A 23,606-nucleotide genomic window follows, 5' to 3' on the forward strand; every position below is an offset into this window, starting at 1 on the left:
ATGAGCAGTTAATATTCATTAGCTGGGAACAGGGTCTACTGGGCTGGTGTTTTGGTGGCTTAACACATGAAGGTTACAGGCCCCCAGGGTCTCACTGACTAGAAACTGACCAATCGTCTGAGCAGCTTGGACTAAGGCCTGGCTAAGAGCGGGCAGTGGCTGAATGGGCTCTGAGTGGGCACCTTCCCTGCCCAATCCTCCCTCAGCCAGATCCAGGCTCTGCTGTACAAACTACAGCCATTGCTCCTGAATCTACTTGCTGGTATTAGTTCCACAGTACCTTCAATGGAGTGGTCAGTGGGGGTGCTATTTGGGTCCCTACCCTGTTGTTTGGCCAGATGCTGATTCTGATGTGCCTGAACCACCGCTGCGGATGGCCAGCAGATTATCTTGATCACAGATGATATTCTTGTGCATCCTGTGTTTGATTCCTTTATAATCTTCCTTTTCTTCTTGGCACCCGAGTCATGATCCTGGAAAACACAACAAAACCTGAGAGAACTATTGATATGTTGCTGGGAGAAGACCATGCAGAGGTGTCAATTCATTCCCAGGTCACACGTCTGTTCTCTTTGTTCACCAGCCTCCTAGGGGAGTCTAGGGGAGTCACGTGAATCGAAGCTGGGCTGAGAAGAGGGTGTTGCAATGTGGTGTGCACTTAAAATAGCCAGCAGGCTGACTGCACGGGACATGACTTTATTTAGTGAGATAATATAGAAAGGGAGCACAGCACAGTGACCGACAAAGTGGGGGCTGGTGCCTGATGGTCTGGATTCAAATCATACCAGAAGCCACATGAACCTGGGAAAGTTATGCAGACCCTCTGTCCTCAGTTCCTTGTTCTGTGATAGTGGAAATGTTAATAGGGCCCACTTATTAGTATTACATGAGGAAGCTTAATACAGCAAATCAGGTAGACCCTGATGAAAAATGATGGTTACTTCATAAGTGCTACCTAAGTGTTCAAATATTAAATGTCTGGAAGAATAAGCAAGAAATGTGGTAGTGCTGCCTCCAGAGAGGGGACCTGGATGCCACAGGGCAGGGGAGTGGGGAAGGTTATGGGTGTGATGCTTTAGAGCTTGTGAAGAATATCTGTCATCATCTCCTGTGATCCCCACATCAGCCCCGTGGGGAACTCATGGCAGGTGCTGTGAACCATATTTTATGGTACATGGCACTAAAATGTTGAGATTTTAAGTGACTTTCCCGGAGTCGCAAAGCTGATGACAGATGGATGTGGGACAGGAATGTAGTTGGTTCCCTGGGACAGAAATCCCTGAACCCCGGAATGCTCTAGATAGTGCTCTGGACTCCTGAGCCCAGGGCTCCCCTCCCTCCATCCCCCCAAGCCTCCTGCCTGCCCCATGGTTGCTCCAAGGACAGGAGGGGTCTGAGCCAACAGGAGGGCCCATGCCTGACCCGCTGCCTCCCTTACATGTTGATCCCTGACCCCATAGCTCTTAAATATCCCTGAAAGAAGGTCCCTTGAAGGATCAGGGGGTCCCATCTACGTCCCTCCTCCCTCATCGTCTTCACACACTGGGTGAGCCTCCTGGTGGTCTGACCAGTGGTCGGCTTGTCTCCACGTGGCTCAGAGCCCTGGTCTCTCCAAGCCAGTTGCCCACATGGCACGTCTCTAACAAATTAGCTTGGTCTTCAACAACCAGCCCTGGATGCACAGTTAGTGCTGATTAATCAGGACAGTGGCCTGCTGGGCTGTGCTTGGTGGTTTAGTGGGTGAAGCTGGCGTGCCCCACTGTCGCCTGACTATTGATGTGAGCAACTGTCTGAGTAGCCTGGGCTACGGCCTGGCTGGGGAGGGGCCGTGGCTGCACTGGCTCTGAGGGCGCACCTTCCCTGCTCATCCTTCCTCATCAAAATCCAGCCCCTACAAACTCCTCATCCATCCCTAGACCCTGCAGTGGCACAGGAGAGAGGCCCATGCCCTTCTAGAGGGACCCCTCCATAGCCACAGCCTAGAGACCCCATCCCAGGACTGTCTCTGAGGATGACCCAGGCCCTCCTAATCTCTGTCACCAAATGTTCATTCCACTAACCCGATGGCATTGTCCCTTCTCTCCACGTTCCCAGGCAGCGCCCAAACACCCAGTGATCCTGTCCACATCAACCACTGGAAATACCGCCACGAAATCCCAGTTTCCTTCCTTTCTGAAAACCTCTAGGTTTAGACTGCTAATATTTGCTTTTGGATTTTGACATCGACACTCAGAAGTGTTTAGCCTGGAATTTCTCCTGTCCTGTAATATCTACTGCTGGTATGACATCAGTATTCTCCTGGTCCGATGAAAGCAGTGTGGGTGTGTTCCCTCTGTATCTGTTCTCTGGAAGAGTGTGTAGGAGACGGGCATCGTTTCTGTCTTAAATGTTTGGTAGAAATCAGAGGAAGCCACCTGGCCCTGAAGTTTGTTTTGTGGGGAAATTTTTTTGGCATCTCTTTCTAATTGAAGTTTACTTGGTGTATTGTACAGGGCACAGATCTTAAGCATAGAGCTTTATGGTTTCTTGTAAATATAAACACATCTGTTACCAACACCCAGTTCAATATACAGGACGTCCCCAGCACCCTGGCCGCCCCCTGTCGAAGGGGAGAAGAATAAGTGCTAACTTATTCGGTTATAAGAATGAAGTCAGTTACTCCATGTATTTTCCAAGTGCAGTGATTTACACACAAATAACTCAAAATGAGTGTGGCAGCACAATGAGAAAGTAGTGGAGGGTGCTGGAGGGCTGGGAGAATCCAGTCCCTTTGGGATTTCCGCTGTGGAGGTCGGGCCAGAGTAAGGAAGCTGAGAGGAGCTTCTCTGAAGCATATGGGCTTTTACAGAGGGAAGAACTACTGCTCCCCAGAGTGCAGCGCCCATTGTAAATCACTGAGCCCTCCCTTTGCGGAGGGTGCTTTTCTATACTTGTGTGTTATTTTACATAGAAATGTTTAAAAAAAAAAAGAGGAGATCAATTTTGTTTGATGTAACAGCCTTTCACTGTTAAAAGTAAGACATATATCTAAAATTATGCTAAATCTGTACAGCTCCGACAGGAAGTAACCGGCACTCACTACCTGACTCAGGAGCGGAGGCGGAGCAGAGAGGCGGCCCTCCTCCTTGGCCTCGTGTCTCATGTAAGCTGCCAGAGGCTGCACAAGCTCCATCCCCTCTGAGTCTCAGGCTGACGCCTCCAGGTCACAGTCTTCACAGGTGTCAGACGAGAACCTGCCACACAAAGGCAGGGACTGGAGTCAGTGGGGAGGTGGGCTCCCTGGGGTCGGTGTGTGGGACCCAGGGGGCTACTCAGACCCTGCAAGTGACTTTGGGCCCTGACATCCCCAGGGCTCACATCCCCAGGGCACTGGGGCCTGTTTGCTGCTCTTTGCCAAGTGTGTTCTGGTAGCAGAGAGACCTGTCCTACAGGGGCGATTTAACCTGGGCATTTGGCCGGGCGGCGTTCGAGCGACTGGTCCCCTGAACAGTGAAAGTGATGCAGAGGAAAGGGGAGGCTCTGGGGCTCCAGGGTGAAAAGTGTGGGTCCCTCCCACCTGGGTGCTGTGAGGAGTGGGAGGTCTGATGACACAGGTGGGAGTAGTGACCCTGTCCCTCCAGCCCACACGCAACACGGCCCATCATGAGACCAGCACAGTGGAAGTGGGCAGAGAACCGCAATGTTCCCTTTTCCCCTAATAATTGTTTTTCTTTCTTTAACACCCCAGCCAAACTTGCCTGTGCTTTTTAATTTAAAAATATCCTGATGCTGTGGTCACAGAATCATAAATTCTATAGCTTTGCTGTATCCCAACATGAAAAGTTTGTAGAAGACACTGCTTTTCAGCATGTAATAAAACCAGATGTATTTGTTATCTAATTTTAAGGTCATAATTAATTTGGAATCCTGGCCCTTTAACTCATCCTAAATTAGCATTGCTTTGAATTGCCTTCATTTTGTGTGTGTGTTGTATTCAATTTTTACACATCTATGAAAAATCTATAGAACCTCAGGTTGAGAAATGGTGCCATGAGGTGACCCAGGCCCTTCAGTGGCGCTCCACAGAGGCTGAGGGGTCCCCAGGGGTTGGGCAAATCCCAGCCAGGTGTGGATCCTGCAGTGTCCCCTACCGGATGACAGGGCTACTGTGTGCCCACAGGGATGCAGCAGCGCTGGGCCAGGTGAGCTGTCTGCTTGCATGAGAAGAAGCCCCGGTTCCTCTGTCCTCCTCACCCTTTCCCCAGGACGCCTGAACTGGGGGGTACCAGGGCCACTCCAGATATCTCACTACACCTGGTGATTAACTGGGGATGTTGTCTGCTGACCTTGGCGGGTTGGGAGGGCAAGGCTGGGTCCTGCAGAGGGAGATGTTGAACCTCACCAGGGACACTCTTTACAAAGAACACAATGTGAACAACACCTCCAGGAGTGATGTATGTGATGACTCCACAGACGCCTTCGGCCCCCCATCTAAACATAAGAGCCTGGCATCTTCAGGGATTCTATGGAACGGGGACTGTTCCCTGGCGAGATGCACTCAGGTCATCCTCCAGTTGCCTGCGCAGATTACCACCATTCTCTTCTCTCCACCTTTTTGTTCACATGCAGTGGTGAGCACCTCTGTGCTCTTCTCTGGCTTTTGGGTTTTCCTGAAGCGCCAAAAAAAAAAAAAAAAAAAAAAAAGTCAGGGATGGCAAGGGAAGCACATACACTTATTTGCCTTCTGCTCTTCCTCCTACCCTCTCCATGCTCACATTTCCTCTTCTTGTTCTTCCTCATCCTTTTACTTCATCCCTTCTCTTGAATCCAGGATGAGAGAATTTCTTTTTTTTTTTAATTGGATGAGTCAGTCTTCTTTTACTTATTTATTTATTTTTAACGTCTTTATTGGAGTATAATTGCTTTACAATGGTGTGTTAGTTTCTGCCTTATAACAAAGTGAATCACCTATACATATACATACATCCCCATAACCCCTCCCTCTTTTGTCTCCCTCCCACCCTCCCTATCCCACCCATCCAGGTGGTCACAAAGCACCGAACTGATCTCCCTGTGCTAAGTGGCTGCTTCCCACTAGCTATCTATTTTACGTTTGGTAGTGTATATATGTCCATGCCACTCTCTTTGTCACAGCTTAACCTTCCCCCTCCCCATATCCTCAAACCCATACCGTTTTTATGCTAAGTTATATTCTACATGTACCTGGAAAAATGTTAAAAAGATTTTTAAAGAACTGCGCATCTATTTTTGCAGCTGATTTGCCTGTTCAAGGCTCGCTAGCACTTTATCCATCTCAGTACTATTTCACTTAGTAAACAAATGCAGTTACCATAATTGCTGCATATGTGTCTGTGTTCCCTTCTAGGTTATATGTTTTTGAAGTTAGAAACTATATTTATATCACAGCCCCTATGTATGGCACAATATCCATTGCTAATTCAGATTGTGTTTTAAGATATGAGACAAAATTTAAGACTTTTATTATAGTCATAAACATCTAGCAAATCAACCAGAAAATAAAAACTAATTTTCAATTGGTTGGCCAAGAACAAAAAAGGGAGGAATACCTAGTGCAAAATCATATCTCTAATAACTACTGTTGGATTTAGAGCACACACATGCTAAACTTATTTTAAAATATCGTCTTATCAAAGATTTGAGGTTGGACCGGAAAAAATTATATCAGAAGTGAAAATAATTATGTGGTCTGACCAGCGTGGATCACAGAAAGTAAGGGTATACTATATATAAAGTAGATAAACTACGAGGTCCTGCTGTATAGCGCAGGCAACTATATTCAATACCTTGTAATAACCTATAAAGGAAAAGGATCTGAAAAAGAAATATATATATATCTGAATCACTTGGCTGTACACCTGAAACACAACATTGTCAATCAACTATACTTCAAGGGAAACAAAACAAAACAAAGTAAGTGTAAAGGGAAGTATAGTTTTATAAATTCACCTCTGATATCCAATGGACCAACTGAAAGAAAACAGAAAGTACAACTTTCTAGGAGACAGGACATGGCCAGCAAACCAGGCCGTTACCCTCGGTAACGGTCATACCTGCCAAAAAATATACAGACTAGCCTGCATTCAGGAATACATAGGAATTCTTCATTTATCTGGCATTGTTAGGCAATGAGGTATTGCATGTTAGGAGAAGTATTTTTAAAATGACAAAATGAAGAGGAGTTGTTTTAACCTTCACTCAGTAATTTTTTTCTAAAATTAAGAAATGTATCCACTGGTGTATTTAATGTTTCCGTGATAACTCGGGGTCATCAGTTCAATCGACGTTTGCATGAATAATGCAAATGGAAACAAGACAGGCATGCTTACTTACTGAAACTGAAAATGACATGGCACTGGCTGGAATAACTGATGAGAGAGCACGCAAAAAGCAAAAATGAAAACAAACCGTGATCAAGAAACAATCAGTCAAGTTCTGACTTTCTGTACTTAGTTTCAAAATGAGATACCACAAATCCCAGCGAGAGACTCCAGCATCATCAGCTGTCTTTCTCCTTTGTTTCCACCTTCCTTTCCTTCTCCTTCTGTCCTAGACTGTTCCAGGCAGTGCTTATGGCTGCTTGCAAGAGAAATTCTAATACTTGCTTTCTCTCACACAAACTTCACAATATGTCCATGTGATAACTAGTGTGGAGGTAAAAGACAATTCATCACAGAGACATCTCCTATGAAAATAAAATTAGAAACTAGCTTCTAAACATGCAGAGAGAAGGGCGTGGTGTCAGGCACTAATTTCCTTGCGAATTCCTCTCCATTTCTAATAGACGTTCTTCTTTACCAAGATCCCTTTTTATTGGTGTGCTGTTCCAGACTGCTCCACTCCGCCCATCCTCATTCTGTAAAATACATTCACACTCTTTTGTGACCCTACTTATTTGCCCATTAAATAATCAATCATACAACTGTCGGAATTATTTACAGAGTGAAATTAAAATGCTGGAGTCACTTGGAGGGTTTAAGCAACTCCACCAGAAAATACTGGGCATGGATTTAAAAGAGGCTGCGTGGGACTTGCTCTTGTCCAAGTTCTTTCTCAAGAAGTATCTGAAATAAGCCTAAATTCAGAGTTAATCAGACTGGCCTGCTTTCTCAGGTGGACTGGAACTCATTGCTCTTTCCCCTCAACTCCCTGATGTCAGCGGCACTTTCCGGAGAGGAGGTGGACTTCTCTGCCTACTGCAGAAGCTCAGTTCCCCCCGGGCCCACTCCGTGTCTGAATCCCACACTTGAGGCCACATGCCAGCCTTCCCAGAACATTCGTCGTCTCATTTCAGTTTTTGACCTGCTCAGATTGAGTCCCTCTAGACTCTTCCTCAGCTTGAAACCTGATCTTCCACCCCTTTACCTGACCTCGATGGTAACCTGCCTACTTTAGGCCTCAGGTGCTTTAGCTATAAATTGATATATTTGCCCTTAATTCTAAAGTCTTCTTTCTAAAGCTCTACAATGTGGTGGCTCCTTGAAAATGTTTCTCTTTGCTGGTTGTAATTTTGTACAGAATTAAAAGCACAGCTACTCTAAAAGACAGTAAGTTGCATTGGATAAGGAAAGTGTGCTCTTGTAGTTAGAGTAACAGGGATGGAAGACGACTTAGTATGTTTTAAGATACTCATGATCCATTCTCGTGAGAGTCGGGGGAAGAAGGGGAAGAGAGTTAATAAAATACCAAATGTTTGTGACAAATTAAGTTCAAGATGTAGCTGATAAGTTACTACTTGAATAAGCCACACAAATCCAATTCAAGTTTTGCTTTATTTTTCTAAGAAGGGATCCCAGTGAACTGAGTCCCATGTTCAGTAACTCCACGTTCAATGGCTTAGTCTTTAAACACTGTTATGTTGCTGGAAGAAGAAATATTGCCCACCATTCCTAATTGATGTTTAGCTATCACGCACATTTGAAATAAATTTATTACTTTGCCTGATCTCAGGGTAATACATTCCAAAGGGGCAAAGAACACACGAAAAGTTATGGAGTCTCCATCTTCTACACTAAAGTGTGCAATAAATTACATATTATTTGGCCGTTAAGTTCACAAGCCATAGAAACCACGCCATTTGCAATGTATACAGTGGTAATCAGCAGGTAATGAGAATGATATAAAACCAAACAGGCCGTGTATGATGGCACTGCTGCCAATAAAGCAATCATTAAATGCATTCATATGCATCTACGATAGGTAAGCTCTTTGAGGGCAATTGCTATGAATTCTACATACCTGTCAGGATACTATATAGAGCCCACTTTCTATGGCCTTTATTCAAAGACGCTGAGAAAGGGTTACTCTGGGTAAATTCAGGCCTTTTCTCAATATAGAATTTGGTCAACATGCATTCTGAACAGCAAAATTTCACAGTATTTTCCTACACTAAGTGCCACCTCAGCAAACGCAGGATTAAGTATAATGGATTATAAGAAGTGAGAAAGGAAAGATGGAAGAAGGAAGGTAGGAAAACGGTGCGTATGGAGTACTTCAACATTTATGTAAAGAGTGGAACTAAAACTAACCTGAGGTTACCCTGAATTATTAGCATACGCTATAGAAACTTAAATGAAAAAATAAAAAAAAACCAGCAAGGGAAACTCAAAGATTCTCTGTTTTCTCACTTTACTGCATATACACGTCCATCTTAAACAATCTATATGCTTATATCCAATAAGAGAGCATTGTTTTGCAAGGCTATTTGGCTTCTATCAGCATGTAAAGGTCGGACAACTCAACTTTAGCAGAGTCAGCCTTCAGGTGGATAATTGCTTCTTTCAGGTTGTGAACATTTGAATTTTCCAGAAATGTTTCCCAAAAAATGAAAACTAAAAGAGTCCTAGGACAGCGTCCTTTAGAAGTTTTATAGTACCAAGGTTTTTGGAAGAAGAGTATTCTTGTCAATTATCAACACAATGATTCCAAGCAGGTCAATTTTTGCTGAGAATATTATATAACAGAACCCACTTCACCTCCATTATACTGACAATGATCTTCCTTACTTCAACCTTGTGCTGCTTAGTAAAGTTGAAAATACGGAGCCAAGAACAGACAGTGACAATGCCAGAGACTCAGATGTACCTATAAGTGCCTTCAGACAACATCAGCCACCCAGGCTAAAGTCCTGGTTTAAAACATCCCAACATGAATGAATCTCAAAAACTATATGCTGAGCAAGTGAAGCCAGATCAAAAGGGCACCTACTGTGTTATTCAACTTACATGAAATTCTAAACTGGGCAAAAGTCATCTCTAAAGATAAAAAACAGATCCGTGGTTGCCTTGGGGTGGGAGATGGGGATACTTTTGCAAAAGCCTAGGAGGAAACTTTCTAGGGTTTTAGAATTGTTATCTATCTTTATGGGGGTGGTAGTTATACAAATGTATACATTAATTAAAAGTCACTGAACTATTGACTAAAAATGTCTGCATTTTATTGTATGTAAATGATACCTTAATAAGGTTGATTACAAAATGAACCAAAAACAAAACAAAGCAGAAGAGAAACCTCTCAAGACTTCAAAGGAAATACACTGTTTTCTTCCAGGGTACCAGATTGGAAATGAGGCATTGGTCTGTTCTACCCTCAGCTTATCCCTAGGGTTATCTAGTCTATTTTAAAGCACTAGAGTCCCCTATCAGGAAAACTCACCCCATGTTTAATTACTTTGATTTCTTCTCTGCCTCTTCTCCCAACACACTGAAGTCATTCACGGAAGAAAAACCAGCTTTTTCCAACTTTGCATCATGACACATTCTTTCCAAAGCTATTAGTTATAGAATAAAATTTGGGTACACTTTGTAAAAATCTAGCTTTTTGAGCCTTACAAATCTTAACAGTTAACCTATTGCCTCCACTGGAATTTGGAAAAAAATTATTTTGAAAAGGAATAGCTGAGACTTGACATTTTTTTGTGTGATTTTCTCTTCCCCTAAGAGAGAAGTGAGTAGGAATGAGAAACACATACATAAAGAAAAAAAATTATCTTGCTGCCTTTGCATGGTTATAATTTATAGGAGGCCCTTTTCAACAATAATCTATTATCAGAATCAATAAAATATAATCTCCATGAAGGCCAGGCCAGGATACTTGTCTCTTTTTCAGCAGATTGCAATACAAACCACATTCATGGATATGCTTCTTGATGATCTCTGTAATACTGTAACAGTTGACCATTTCCTCATGCCTCTTCACCTTAACTTCAACCTGGTTTTTCACTAATGACTTCACATTTCCTTCTCTAACACTTGGTTGTGGGCCTCTTTTCCAACTCCAACTCCAACGCGCATTTCACTCTGGAACCAAAGGAAGACTCACACCTTCCTGCTACAGTTGTAGATTATATAGACTAGAAAAAGGAAGGTGGCCAGATGGTGGTTTACATTATCTACAGACTGTCTCGGCTCAAGGTTAACTTCCCTGGGAGAAAACCCATAAACCCAGAAGCATCAAAAATAACCTGCATGTGCAGGGGGGAGACAGCTTTGCTTGTCTCATTTTACATTCTTTCTGATTTCTGGGCCCTGGTGATTTATCTCCCATGGAATAGAACAAGGAGGGGAACAAGTAGGGACAGTCCCTTCGAGCTAACAGACACACTCCGGGAGGTTTTGAATCAGACTTGGTTTTTTGTTAGCCAAGTTACAGGAGAATTTTTAAAGTGGGGGAAAGGGAAGAAGGAAGCGGACCAGGAAAAGAATTTAAGCCATCATCTATAAACCAACAAAGCACTGATAGTTCCAAACATTATGTCACAAACTAAAATGACTGATGTAGGCTCAAGTGGTTTATAAAACCTATAAAAAGACTACAGCAGCAAAGTCCCCATTTATCTGTAGAGTTCAGAAACTAAAACAAGGAATATTTTAGCTTAAAACCTTATCTCAAGAGAATCATATACACTTCACATGAATAAAAATACCTGAAACCAAACATTTTTAAAAGCTCCAATACCCAAAATATAAAGAAAAATATTAATCCAGAAGACTCAATCAATCCATGATAATCACAAAACGGCTGGGCAATCTCTATCTCCCTTCCACACTAACCATCCATCCCATGGAAGACCAAGGGAGATCAGACCTTCCAGACTTACCTTCCAGACCTTCCAGACACCTGGCTGCTGCAAAATTCTATGGAGACTCCTTGTGGAGCAGCAGTTTCCCATCTCTTGTGTCTCTCCCTATCGTGATCATGATCATGCAGGAAGCAAGTCTGGCTGTGCTATTTCTTATCATTGTCTGTCACCCATCTGCAACATGGTATTGTACAGATAAGGAGAAAGTAGTTGCCTTTCCCCCAGAAGGTTGAGGCTCAGGTACAGGGTAATTCTCCTGTGCACACAGTCATTATTTAGGCCGACTCAGTGACTTCAACAGGCTTAATCATGTGATCAGGTTTGTTGCCAGCTGCGTAATGCTCCCACATCTGTAGATAGAGCCGCTCTAGGTCCATTGTGTATCGTTTGGTGTTGAACAGAGGGCTAGATGTTCTCTGCTTCCAGACTTTGCCACGAATTTTCTTCAGGTATTCTAGATCAGTTCCCAGTTTCACAGCTATGTCTTCATATTCTTGACTATTTTTAGCAATAAGCTCAAGACAGCCTAAACAAGTGAGCTGGGAAGCTGCAACTCGGGAAGCAAGAGTCTCTCCTGGCATAGTCACCATGGGTGTCCCTGACCAAAGGACATCCATCCCTGTGGTGTGTCCATTACAGAGTGGAGCGTCCAAGCAGACATCAGCCAGCTGGCCTCTCCGAACATGTTCCTCTTTAGGAGCAACAGGTGAAAAAATGATACGGTTCTGGGGAAGGCCCATATTTTGTGCGTACTGTTGAATATTAGGTTCTCCTACTGCTGGAAAACGCAACAGCCACAGTACACTATTCGGAACACGCTTCAGAATATTTGCCCACATCTGCAAAGTAGATGGGTCAATTTTATATAACTGATTAAAGTTACAGTACACAATGGCATCTTCCGGTAACCCGTACTGAGAACGTGTGGTTACAATAATGGTACGGGGAACCTCCTCTCCAGTGGCAGCCTTAATGTTCATCTGGGTAGTTGCCAGTCCATTGCTAAGACTGAATCCATTAATTGTTATCTGAATTTGTCCTCTGTTAATCATTTCAATAACTGCCTCCGCAGTAGTATTCATAGGAATGACAGGCATATTAAGAGCTGTATTACTGCTGTCTGCGGTGTCTCCTCCCTCAGGACATTTCATCTTGACAATTTGCACATCTGGGAGACTATCAAGAAATGCTTTGAGGTCGATGCCATTCAGCACAATCCGATTATCATAAATGTGCCCATTGGACTTAAAATCGATGACTGCTTTCTTCTTCAGGTGAGGGAACATATTGGCATGATCACCAATAAAGAAAGTATGGGGCATATAAGCCAGTTTCTCAGAATACTGCTCAGCAACTTCAGCAGGTGAAGTTTCCTGATCAGTGATGATATAATCCATGAAAAGCACACCACTGGTTCCAGGGTAGCCCAGCCACATTGCCTGAATAGGAGCTGGCCTGAGAGCAAAGAGTTCATTTCGAGCACCCCTGGTATAACCATTCATATTTACAAGGATGTGTATACCATCTTGATGGATGCGATCAGCTGCTTTCCCATTGCATGGAATCTGAGAAAGATCAATGAAATGATGGGCTTCTGCCATCACCTTCGCTCGGAAGTTTGTGCCGTCATCTGGGCTCAGGGCATAATAGAATACCTCAAATTTATCAGGATTGTGCGTGCCTGGAATAGACTGCATAAGATGAGAAGTAGGATGATTCCCAAAGTCAGAACTCACGTATCCTACACGCAGTCGACCATCACTGAGCTTCAAGTCTTTTGGATGTTCATACGTTGGTTTACGAAGGACACTGATCTCATCCAAGGAGAGTTTCCCATGGCTCTCAGCAATAGCCTTCCTGAAGCCATGAGAAAGAGGATACAGCATACTATGATGAGGCTGCACAGAAGGCAACCTATTCTTCTCCAGCTGGTCAGCCACAATGCTGACCAACTTCTTCATTCGCTCATCATAGTCTGTCCAATCACAGACAATCTGCAGGCAATGAGCCAAATCACAATAAGCGTCAGGAAAGTCAGGTTCAAGCTTCAGAGCAGTGCGATAAGAAGCAATTGCTTCTGGAATATTCCCTAAATCCTTGTGAATGGAAGCCAGATTGCTGTGGGCATCTGCAAATGCAGGGTTAATCTGAATGGCAGGAGTATAACACTGCAAGGTTCCCTGAACATCCTGCATCTCCTTTAGAGTGTTTCCCATATTACAGTAGGAGTCAGCAAAGGTAGGACTGATTCGAACAGCCTCCTTATAATGCATCCGAGCTTCCTGCAGTGCCCCCTGCTGCTGCAATACACTTGCTAAATTTGAATGGGCAACAGCAAACTCTGGGAAGACTTCTAATGCTTTACAATACAAGCGAACTGCCTCTTCAATGTTTCCCTGGTCTCCTTTGATATTGGCTAGAGAGTCTGCATGGGTGGGGCACAGCCGCAGAGCTGTATTATAACAATCTTCTGCTTGGGCAACACGGCCCTTCTCTTCCAGAGCGTTGGCTAGGTTGCAGTAAGCATCACGGAAATGTGGTTGCAATCTAATAGCTCACCAATAGGTGTCTATTGCCAGATCTATCAGGCCTTGCTCGCAGTGTACACAAGCCAGGTTGGCATGTACCACTGCATGATTTGGACTCAAGCTTAGGGCACAAAGGTAAGCTGCCACAGCTCTGTCAAAAATCCGTGCCTCTTTCAAGACATTTCCTAAATTGATATAAGCATCCAGAAAATTGGGGTCAAGGGTGACAGCCTTTTCAAAGTGATGAATTGCAAGCCAAATCTCCCCTTGTGCATTGAAAACACAGCCAAGATTACTCCAAGCTACTGCAAAGTTCGGTTGCGTCTCCATTGCTTTCAAATAACATGCCTTGGCTCCTTCCAAGCGACCCAGGGCTTTGAGCAGGTTCCCCAGGTCACTGCGAACACAGTACAAATCAGGATTGTACTGAACAGCAGACACGTAAGCTTATACTGCCCCTTCCATGTCGCCTGCTGCTACCAAAGCAGCTTCCAGGTTAATATAACCATCGATGAAATCTGGTTTGAGACGTAATGCATGCCGGTAATGCTCAATTGCTTCCTGCAACTGCCCTCTTTCCTTGTACACATTCCCCAAATTCGACTAGGCTTCTGCCAGAAGAGGGTTCTGTTTAATTGCCAGAGTACTAAAGTGGGCAGATCTGTCCAGCCTTCGACACTGGAAGTGTAGAGATGAAAGTAGAAAATAAAAGAATAGGATGTGATTTGTAGTCGATACTACTTTTGCAAAAATTAGAAAATACAAAACAATTCGGTATTTCAAATATATACATATGTTTAAAATAACTATAAAGGTGAGTTGGGAGATTACATATTAAATGGCACAAATGGTGCTATATAGGGGAAAATAAAGGAAATAAATCTGGCAGAGGAACGTCGGGGCCAAAACCAATCTTAAAAGTATTAGAAAATAGAGTGACCATACACACTGATGATAGAGTGACATGAACTGAGGCATATGGTCCCTTCTGAGTAAATGCCTTAAATACAAACTAAAAAAATAATGTCATAAGATTTACAAGCACTATAAAAATATTTAGCAGTATTGCAGTAGACAGTAGAAATATATAACCTTTCAACTTAAATAAAAACAAGACTGATGAAATATCATCTTTGTTTCCATGTCATCCATGCTAAGGAAGAAATAATAAATCAGCTTTCAAGATAGAATTTTTTACAATGAGAGATACAAAAACAAAGAAAAAGAAACCCTAACTGTTTATCCCATGAAGGGAGAAAAAAACAATTTGAAAAGTCAGAGTAGAACTCTCTGAGGATAATATTTAACATCAATTTTTTTTTGTAAAACAAAATTTTAAGCTGGTTTTGAATTGTTTATAGAGTTTCTAATTAGCATGCTGAGGAAATACAGTGTCCATCTTAATCCAGAAGCAAGCAAAAAGTTCTGACTCTTAAAATTCTAGGCTCTAGAGTAGGTGTGTGCTGGTGTGTATGTGTGTGTGTGTGCACATTTGCTGTGTGTTTTCAATAAACTCAAGAGTACATAAGGGTGTATGTTACTACATTGTAACAATTCTTGAGCAAGTCTAACTGAAGGTCAGTAGCAAACAAGTAGATGCCGCTTGGGTGGCCCCCCAAACTCTCAGGTAATGCGCAGATCTGCCTTGGCAACCATGTTCTGCTTTTAGACATAATGCATTTTTATGTTCTTGTTAGCACTGAAAGACTAACTTGAATATTCTGCAACTGATGAAATGGACAACAGAGCAGTAACCTAGAGTTTACAAGTATTTGGGGCAGTAAAACTTTAGTTCTAGATTTAACTTGGATTTTAGTCCTAATTTAACTTGGATTTTCTACAATGCATTTTTTTTCTATAAACTGGAGGTATATACCACCATAATCCTAAAAAACCTGTGACTTTGGGCTTCAGGGGGTCTAAGCCTTCTCTCTAAGTGACTGAAAGGTACAACTGGATATTAGACCTGTCTAAAAATTGTCCTTTTCTGTCCTCACATACAAGGGAACACTTGATTTTTGGATAGCTGTCATTAAAAAAAAAAAAAAAATGTGCAAAGAGCTAATGTCTTTTGCTACAAGACAAAACAATTTCTCCTGGACATGCAGTAATAGGAGGCAATGCCATGTGTTGGAAGCACGCACATATTTTATGATAGATATTAATCTGGAGGTTAACAGCTAGGTGCTCCGGTTGAAGCAGTTTATTTCAAACATACATATAATGTTAGTCCACTTTGTAACAAAGCCTTCAACATTTCATATGCAAATTCGTTTTTCTTTCTAGTTTAAGCCCAAGGAAATCCCTATAAATCTTGTCTCCAAAGAGAAAATATAAAGAATTCATAAGATTAAAGAGTTCTTATCAATTGTATAAAAAACTAAAAAGGTACTAACTAGATAAAAATGTAGATGTCTAAGAGAACGTCCAACAAATAGAGAAGTAGAGGACTGCACTGAGATTGCAATCCTGAGAAAAATACATTATTTCTAAATGAAGAAGTAAAAGGAGATAGCATAAATTAAAGCCAGAAGAAAAATTTAAAACCTACAAAAGTACGAGTCGATACAAAGTTAAAAACCCATTAATTTTACTATATACCCAAAGGCTTCACAAAAGATCTCATGAATATCACAAATTAAAATAAACAAAAGCCAGAAATATTGTTTTCCCCAAATTGTACTACTACCTGCTTATTGCTTCAGTGGTAAGAAGAAAAATGATCTTCAAATAGTTGAATTGTATACCTACTTATATTTGAACTCTTAGGTGGATCTTGTTATATAATATATATGATCTTTAAAGAAAACTTGTTGATTGTTTATTTTGGCATCTGTTAGGAAATTCCTATTTAATTAGATAAATCTCCTTAGATAACTCTTAAATAAAAATAGATGCAAATATAGTATGTTTCCTATCATTCATTTTAGACCTCTAAGAGTTGGAAAAGCTCAACCTGGAGAAGAAACTAGTTTTACTGAGGGAAGAAACTACTTTCCAGTTTAGAAGAGGAGGGATTATCCCATTTCTGTAGAGGAAGCAATCAGGAAGATACAAAAAGAATGATCCTTGCCTAGTGCTAAGGCCAGAACCACTGTGAATATTGTACCAGATCTTGTAAAAACAGCCACTGTGCTGGCACTCACAGGCCTGGGTCATGGTGTGTTCAACAATAAAACTTTGTTCCAAAGGATGGAACTCCTTCGGGCCAAAAAGCTTTCACCTGCATGATTCCATTAACCTCACTGTTTTGTTATGGGAAATGCGTTTATTTTTTGAAATGACATTGAAATATATCCTTAAAAGAACACTTTAGGTCTCAACAAGATTCTCTTCTCTTTCAGCCAACACATTACCTTTTAGAAATCAACAGTCTACTTCTTTCTTTAAATCATCACATTTCAAAGCTGTAGCAGCTAATAAATGTTAATATGATTTTTCCCAAACTGCAATCTCCCTAAATTTCTATGCTGTCTTCTTTATCCTGTCTTTTCAAGGTAAAGGTATCTTTCCAGTTTTCTTAGCATTATCAGGATTATGGATTTTGTTCATTGTTAAAGTTCGTTATTTATGGACATAAGTTAATGTAAATGCAAAAATATCTCGTATTATTCACAAGCTGGCTGACTTAAATCACTCGCTCTTAAAACAACTTTACTGCTCTCCAATCTGTTCAAATGCACGGAAATATAAATTCAGGATGATGTGGCTTTTCTGCAATGCTTTCTTTTCAGGCTGCAGTCTACATGACAGCGTTATATCTTATCCTTGCTGCTGTTGTTGTTCAATCTATAAAACCTCTCTTGAAGACCCCCAAAACAGCTTGTAATTTAAACTTTTACTTTTGGTGACTCACTGTTTTCAAATTGCCATCTCTGACCATATCCCCCTTCCAGGGGAATTTATGCAGACTCTTAACCCATAATTGCTTTACTCTTTACCTCTATTTCTGGGTTCTTAAATTAAAGTAACTGTTACATCAGTGTTCTTCATTACTCAAATTATTTTTTCTTAAGAACTTTTCCTGGAAGTAAGTTCATGCTCTTTTTGACAAGCAAACATTTGACTTCTGAAAGAATTCTTATGGAAATGGGTTTATATCCCAAATGCACCACCAAAAATCTTGGTGACCTTGCATAAACGTCCCTTACCATTTCAGGTGCTATCTTTGCTTGACTCCAAAGGGAACTGATTAAAACTATGAGCATCTAGCTGTTATGCACTTTTGTCTCAGTTTGGTCAATGAAACTCTTAAAAATCCATCAGATTTTCATTATTTTTATCATTAGCCTGTTTGTGTAAAATAAGTTACCATTTATGGAGCCAGTGTTCTCCTTTATTCCGGCATCCAATCATTGTAAATATTTCTCATGGACACATTCTTAGAAGGCCTATGAATAACCTGGCCTCTTACTGATTCTCCCTTTTGGAGTCTTACTAGCCAGACTTCCCCAATAACTTTCAGAGAGAGTTCTCCCAATTTCCGGGTCTTCTTTTTGACTTCTATACGCCATAGAACTTTCAAAAGTCATCACACCAATACTAAGATTACCACATACCCTCCAAAAAGCTCCAAGCTGTTTATGCCTATTCATTAAGTTAATACTTTATCAAAACTTGCCCAATTGAGTAGTTTTAGCACAGATATTTTATACATTTTAGCACAGACATGCTCTGTTTAAGGCTGACAGATCCATTAGGAATTAACTTTCTGGTACATTTTCCCTCTGACATTTTCCTCACAACTGCATTTCCTCATAACTGAGCCATCAGTTATCTCTTGCCTATAGAAAGGCAGATAAAAGAAAGCTAAGTGAGAAAAGATATGTAAATAGACTAGCACAATATTGGACACATAATAAGTATTCAATAAATGATAGCAAGTATTCTTACCCTTATCCTCACATTAGTTTATATGTATTAAGAACTGATTACTGGACTCAACTCTTACTTCCATTTCTCATTAGATCCTCACAGAAACCTTGGAGGAAGCGAGGTTTTATCCCCATTTTACAGGTTGGGAGACTGCAGCCTAGAGGGCTTAAGTACCTTAACTGAAGTCATATAGTCAAGAAATAAGCCTATATTTGTCACAATCACTTGCCCATGCTTTGACGTGACACCACCACCCATCATTTACCCAGCTTCACCAAGGTACTACTAAATTTTTTACTCTTATTCTCCTCTCTTTGCTTCATACTGCCATTGCCACCAACCCAGTCAAATTCACTTTTAATTTTCCAATGTTAGTGAAGGGAGTAGAAGGTGGAAACTGAGGTTAAAGGAGGAAACTTTAATGTTATTCAAGGATGACTTCATCTTAACGTCCAGCCTTTGTCTACCCATTCTCTGCTCCAGTCACACGCAGAGTATTTGCTATCTCTTCCGTAAGTCTTGACTTTTCTTGTCTTTATGCCACTTTTCTTTTCTCCATTTGCAATGAATCTCCCTTTCCCTTGGTTCTTCACCATTTCTTACTCCATACTCTCCATTAAAATTCAAATCTACCTTTAAAGCCCAACTCATATACCAGTTCTGTCCTACAGTCTCCTGGATCTGCCAAGTCAGAACTAACCACTTGCTCCTCCGTGCTCCTGCAATGGCAATGATGTTAGAAGGGCGAGTGATTTTACAGCTCGCTCACCACCTGCGGGAAATATGTCCTATTTGCCCTTCCACATCCTTTCTCCACCCAACTCTATATGGATGGCTTGCATGGCCTATCTTAGTAAGTGTCCTTGCTCTGGCTTCTGTTTGGCTCACCAATGAAGAGTACCAATAGAAGATTGTAGGGAATGAAGGAGGGGAGTGAAGTTAGGGTATTAATTCTTGCCAAATTGCTGGGAGTTGGCTGCATCCCCCAACTAACGTATAGTGCTTCTCTGTGGGGCATCACAGCATCTTTGGGGAGGACTCTCTCTCCAGCAAGGCTTCCTTTCTCTTTCATCTCCTGTAAAGTAGCCACACTTTTACTGAACCCAGGGCACTACACTATCTCTTGATTCTCTACATTGGGCTCAATTTATCCCTATTGATGTACCCCTGACTTCCTGCTGAGACCCTGTCTGATGAACTTCGTAATATGCTCTTCTAAGCTGTTAATTTTACAAACCACATTATTACACTTATTAGAAGAATGTCTTCAGGATGTGTCAGTAAGCTCTGATTGATGATAATGGTAAACAGCTAGAATTTATGGAACATAACGTATGCTTTGGTTACTCTCTTGAGTACACCGTGTGCATTATTCTAATTAATTAAAATCACTATTAGCTAAGCAAGGCACACAGATGCTAAGAGGTTCCCAGAAGTAACTTGCTCATGGTCACTCCAGTGTCTCAGGAGTGTTTAGGACTCAGATCTGTCCAAAGCCTAAACCTTAAGCTCTAGGTCTAAGCAGTGGCTCTCAAACTTGAGTATGCATCGGCATCACCCAGAGAGCTTCCTGAAACAGGTAGTGGGCCCCACCCCCAGAGTGTCCGAGTCTGCAGGTCTGGAGCAGGACCCAAGACTTTCACTTCTAAAAATTCCTACATGCAGCTGATGTGCTGGTCTGGGTACCAGACTTTGAGAACCACTAGTCCAGGCATTTTAGGTCCAGAATTTCAGGTGTTAGAATAATTTTCTGGTGATAAATTGTCGAAAAAAAAAAAAAAAGCACTGCATTTTCCTGTTTGTAAGGAGGTAATACATTCAGTCTTAAAGAGTCAATAATGGGGCTAAGTATTTAAGAAAGAAGAGTTATTCTCCAGGAAGATGGGAGGAGATGGACATTCTAAGGACAGGAATGCCCTTTCAGGAATCTTGCAAAGGGAACAGAAAAATAACAGTAAGATTCTGCTATCCAGTGTTCACAGAACATGAGTGGGATACTCTTGACTGTAAAATGGGAAGCCAACTTTTGCTCACCATATACATACCTTATTCAGTACAAATGTTTATTAAGAATCTCCAAAAGCTAGACACTAGGCATCAGGGCTACACTGATAGAGCAGATAAAGTGCCTGGCCTCAGGGAGCTTGTGCTTCAGAGGATGTACATCAGCTAGATAGACTGAATGATGGATACTATATTGGGTTCACACTTCGTCTCAAGAAAAAAATATATCCATAGACGTGATCCAGGAGTCAAATGGCAAAAGACCGAGCCTCAAAGTGAGTGTTAATTTCATTAAATGGTAGGTAAAAATTATTTTATATGCCGAGATAGGCTCTGCTTAAAAGACACACTATTCCTCCAAACGTATTATACAAGCCAGCTTATAAACCTGTGACTTTTTCTAGGAGACATGTTGCCTTCTTTCCCAAGAAGGGAGCAGTAGGGGTCGGGGTGGAAATAGTTTCATCATCAGAGGCACAGTGTCACTACTACTGCTCAGCTCCAATTCGCAACCTTCTGAATGGTTTCCAGACTAAGAAATTTAGCAAAGTGATGAAGAAAACATGGCCCATTAATCTTATGATGCGTGTTATAACTTAACTCTGGGTTTAGCATAGGAAAAATATTATTTGCATTGATTAGAAATATGCTTTATGGCTGCATATATTATTCACTCTGAACATTCTAAAATTATTAGCTGGGTTGACATGATGAACTGCACAGGAGTACTTCTAGATGACATCTCCATGTCATCTGTTACTCACATCATATAGGTCTAGGAATCAATACGTATTTTACTCAATATGAGATCTTATTCCAAACACCAAAATATGCCTGTTTTTATTCGATGGTTATCATCATGAAACTACCAGCTAAACATCATTTAGAAAATTCAAAGCAAGTAAATTACTGTATTAACTGTCCAACTATGATTATGACTTTCCTCCACTTATAGCTGAACCTAATATAATGATCTGGTCAGTCTGACTAGGAGGATTTATTCATTAATTTACTCAAAGGTTCTGAGGTATATTTTGAAGGACTTAAATTATGGTCTGGTTGGTAGGATCCAACAGTAAGGGTGCAGGTTTATCTCTTACAAGCTCTGTGACCTTGCCCAAGTGACTTAGCATCTCTGAGACTCACTTTCCTAATCTGTAAAATGGAAACAATAGTAGAACCCAAGTTGTAAAGCTGAAGGAAAAAAAGGAATATGGTAATGTATTTTGGCACAAAAGAGCAGTTACGCTGACGGTCATTATTTGTGAATACTGTTGCTAAGATTATTGAAAACCTGTTGTGTGTTAGGTGCTGTTCAAGGACTAGAATTTTAAGACTGTTCTTCACCTTTATCCCAGTTTTACCTGCAAAGTTCTGCCATGCACTGGAAAAACATACTGGTATTTCTAGGGAAGGGGACCACTCAGGTGACATTTTTGTTTCACCAGGTATATAAAGTATACAGAGGTTATAGTGTATCTTTTAAGTCCTTTGGACGTCTAGTTACCTTTCACTAGAATGATTCTAGTAGATCCTGATAGATACCTGAGACAAGGTCACGTCAGTGATGTTGGTACCTTTTCTGGCTTAAGAGCATAGGGCAGAAACACAGGAAGGGAGGTCTTCCTTTTCCACTCCTGTTACTAAGAACCCTCTCGAATAATGACAATCTGAAACAGATCACTACATTGTTGTATGTTGTAGAATCAAAGCAGTGTACAAAGCAAAGAGCACTGGCCTCCATTATACGTGCATTTCACTTGAGATTCACTTTTCTAGACCGTGGAGAAAGCAGATGTTCCAACACTTTCCAGGTACTGGAATATTACAATCTGGCAATCTCTACCACTGCATGTTTGATCACACTATTCCCTGCAAATGGAATGCTGTTCCATCAAGGTCAGATTGACCAGTGCAAATACCTGATTTTATCGTACGGTCAGAACCAAATTAACTTACTGAAATTCTGCCCAGCTCAGGGTCTACCTTCTCTGTGAAACCTCCTGTGAGATCCCAAGTTACAAACAACTCTATCTTCTTCAGAAGACATTGTATACTATATAAATAGTAATTTACATATAAATATATGTATATGTGTGTGTATTTTTTTGTTACGTTAAGTTATAACTCCTGTGGTTTGTTTCTCTTCTTAACTAAACTGGACCCCCTTATCATCACAGTGGCCATGTACATCATTGTATCCTCCAAAAAATCCAGATAATAATATCATGGATTCAGTATATAGTTGTTTAATAGAAAACAATTAACTAACCACTGCAGAATACTAGTGTGTCTCAAGTGTGTTCAGTGGATCATAAATCCTATGAGACAGTCCATGAAGGAAAAGATTTCAAATAAATTTGGGATCTGTTGTCCACTACATCTCCTTATCAGAGACTCATAATTCACAAGACTGGTAAAAAGCTCTGTAGCAAAGAAACTGTTGACTTAGTTTGACCCAGTATTTCTCTTACAAGAGTATCAGTTCTGGAGGTCAAGGACATTTTCCACCTCTAATACAACAGCTCTACTGCCTAGTAGAGTGCCTGGCACTTAGTAGACACCTAATAAATATTTGAATAAGTTTCAACATACATTCCCCTTTTAAGCTATAGAAGAAAAACACAGTATATAGATTTTGATTTACTTGGGGAGAATAATAATATGAATAGATAAATTTACACAAATCATTTTAAAGTATATGTATTTGATAATACTTTTTTCCACAAATCTACACAATTGCACATTTAGTGGTGATAGTAAACGAACTACATTTGCTTCTGAAAACTTGCTAAGAAGGATGGCTACTAAAAACTACAACTTGAACCCAAAACAATTGATTTAGTTCATGGGTCCCCACTCCTTAGCAGTTTTAATATAGAAGAAAATAGACGCATATATTTCTTTTCTACCATAATATGACATCATATAAGGAATGCTATTTTATTAGCTAGAAATAAGATTTGCTTTTGTTATTTTAGTACATTTGATCACATAAGAATAATTCTAGATTTTGTCCTAGACTGCTTACTATGTGCTTTCACTATAGATTTTAATGTCAATAGAGAAAGGAGAAGGAAAAGTCAGAGGGAAATGAAACA

At 41.0% G+C, this 23,606-nt stretch overlaps 1 pseudogene across 1 annotated transcript; it reads right to left on the reverse strand.

The window, feature by feature from the left end:
• Positions 1-265: 265 nt before the first annotated feature.
• On the reverse strand, positions 266-16,855 carry LOC111162783 (UDP-N-acetylglucosamine--peptide N-acetylglucosaminyltransferase 110 kDa subunit pseudogene; annotated as a pseudogene). The gene is made up of 4 exons (XR_016392561.1): positions 16,850-16,855; positions 11,117-14,304; positions 3,083-4,649; positions 266-473 (listed from the first exon to the last, which is right to left on the reverse strand). The product of XR_016392561.1 is annotated as a UDP-N-acetylglucosamine--peptide N-acetylglucosaminyltransferase 110 kDa subunit pseudogene (transcript).
• Positions 16,856-23,606: the final 6,751 nt, after the last annotated feature.

Source organism: Delphinapterus leucas, chromosome 3, assembly GCF_059928025.1.
Source record: "Delphinapterus leucas isolate spDelLeu-1000000601 "Yukka" chromosome 3, BTC_Dleu_Yukka2, whole genome shotgun sequence".
NCBI classification, from domain to species: Eukaryota; Metazoa; Chordata; class Mammalia; order Artiodactyla; family Monodontidae; genus Delphinapterus; species Delphinapterus leucas.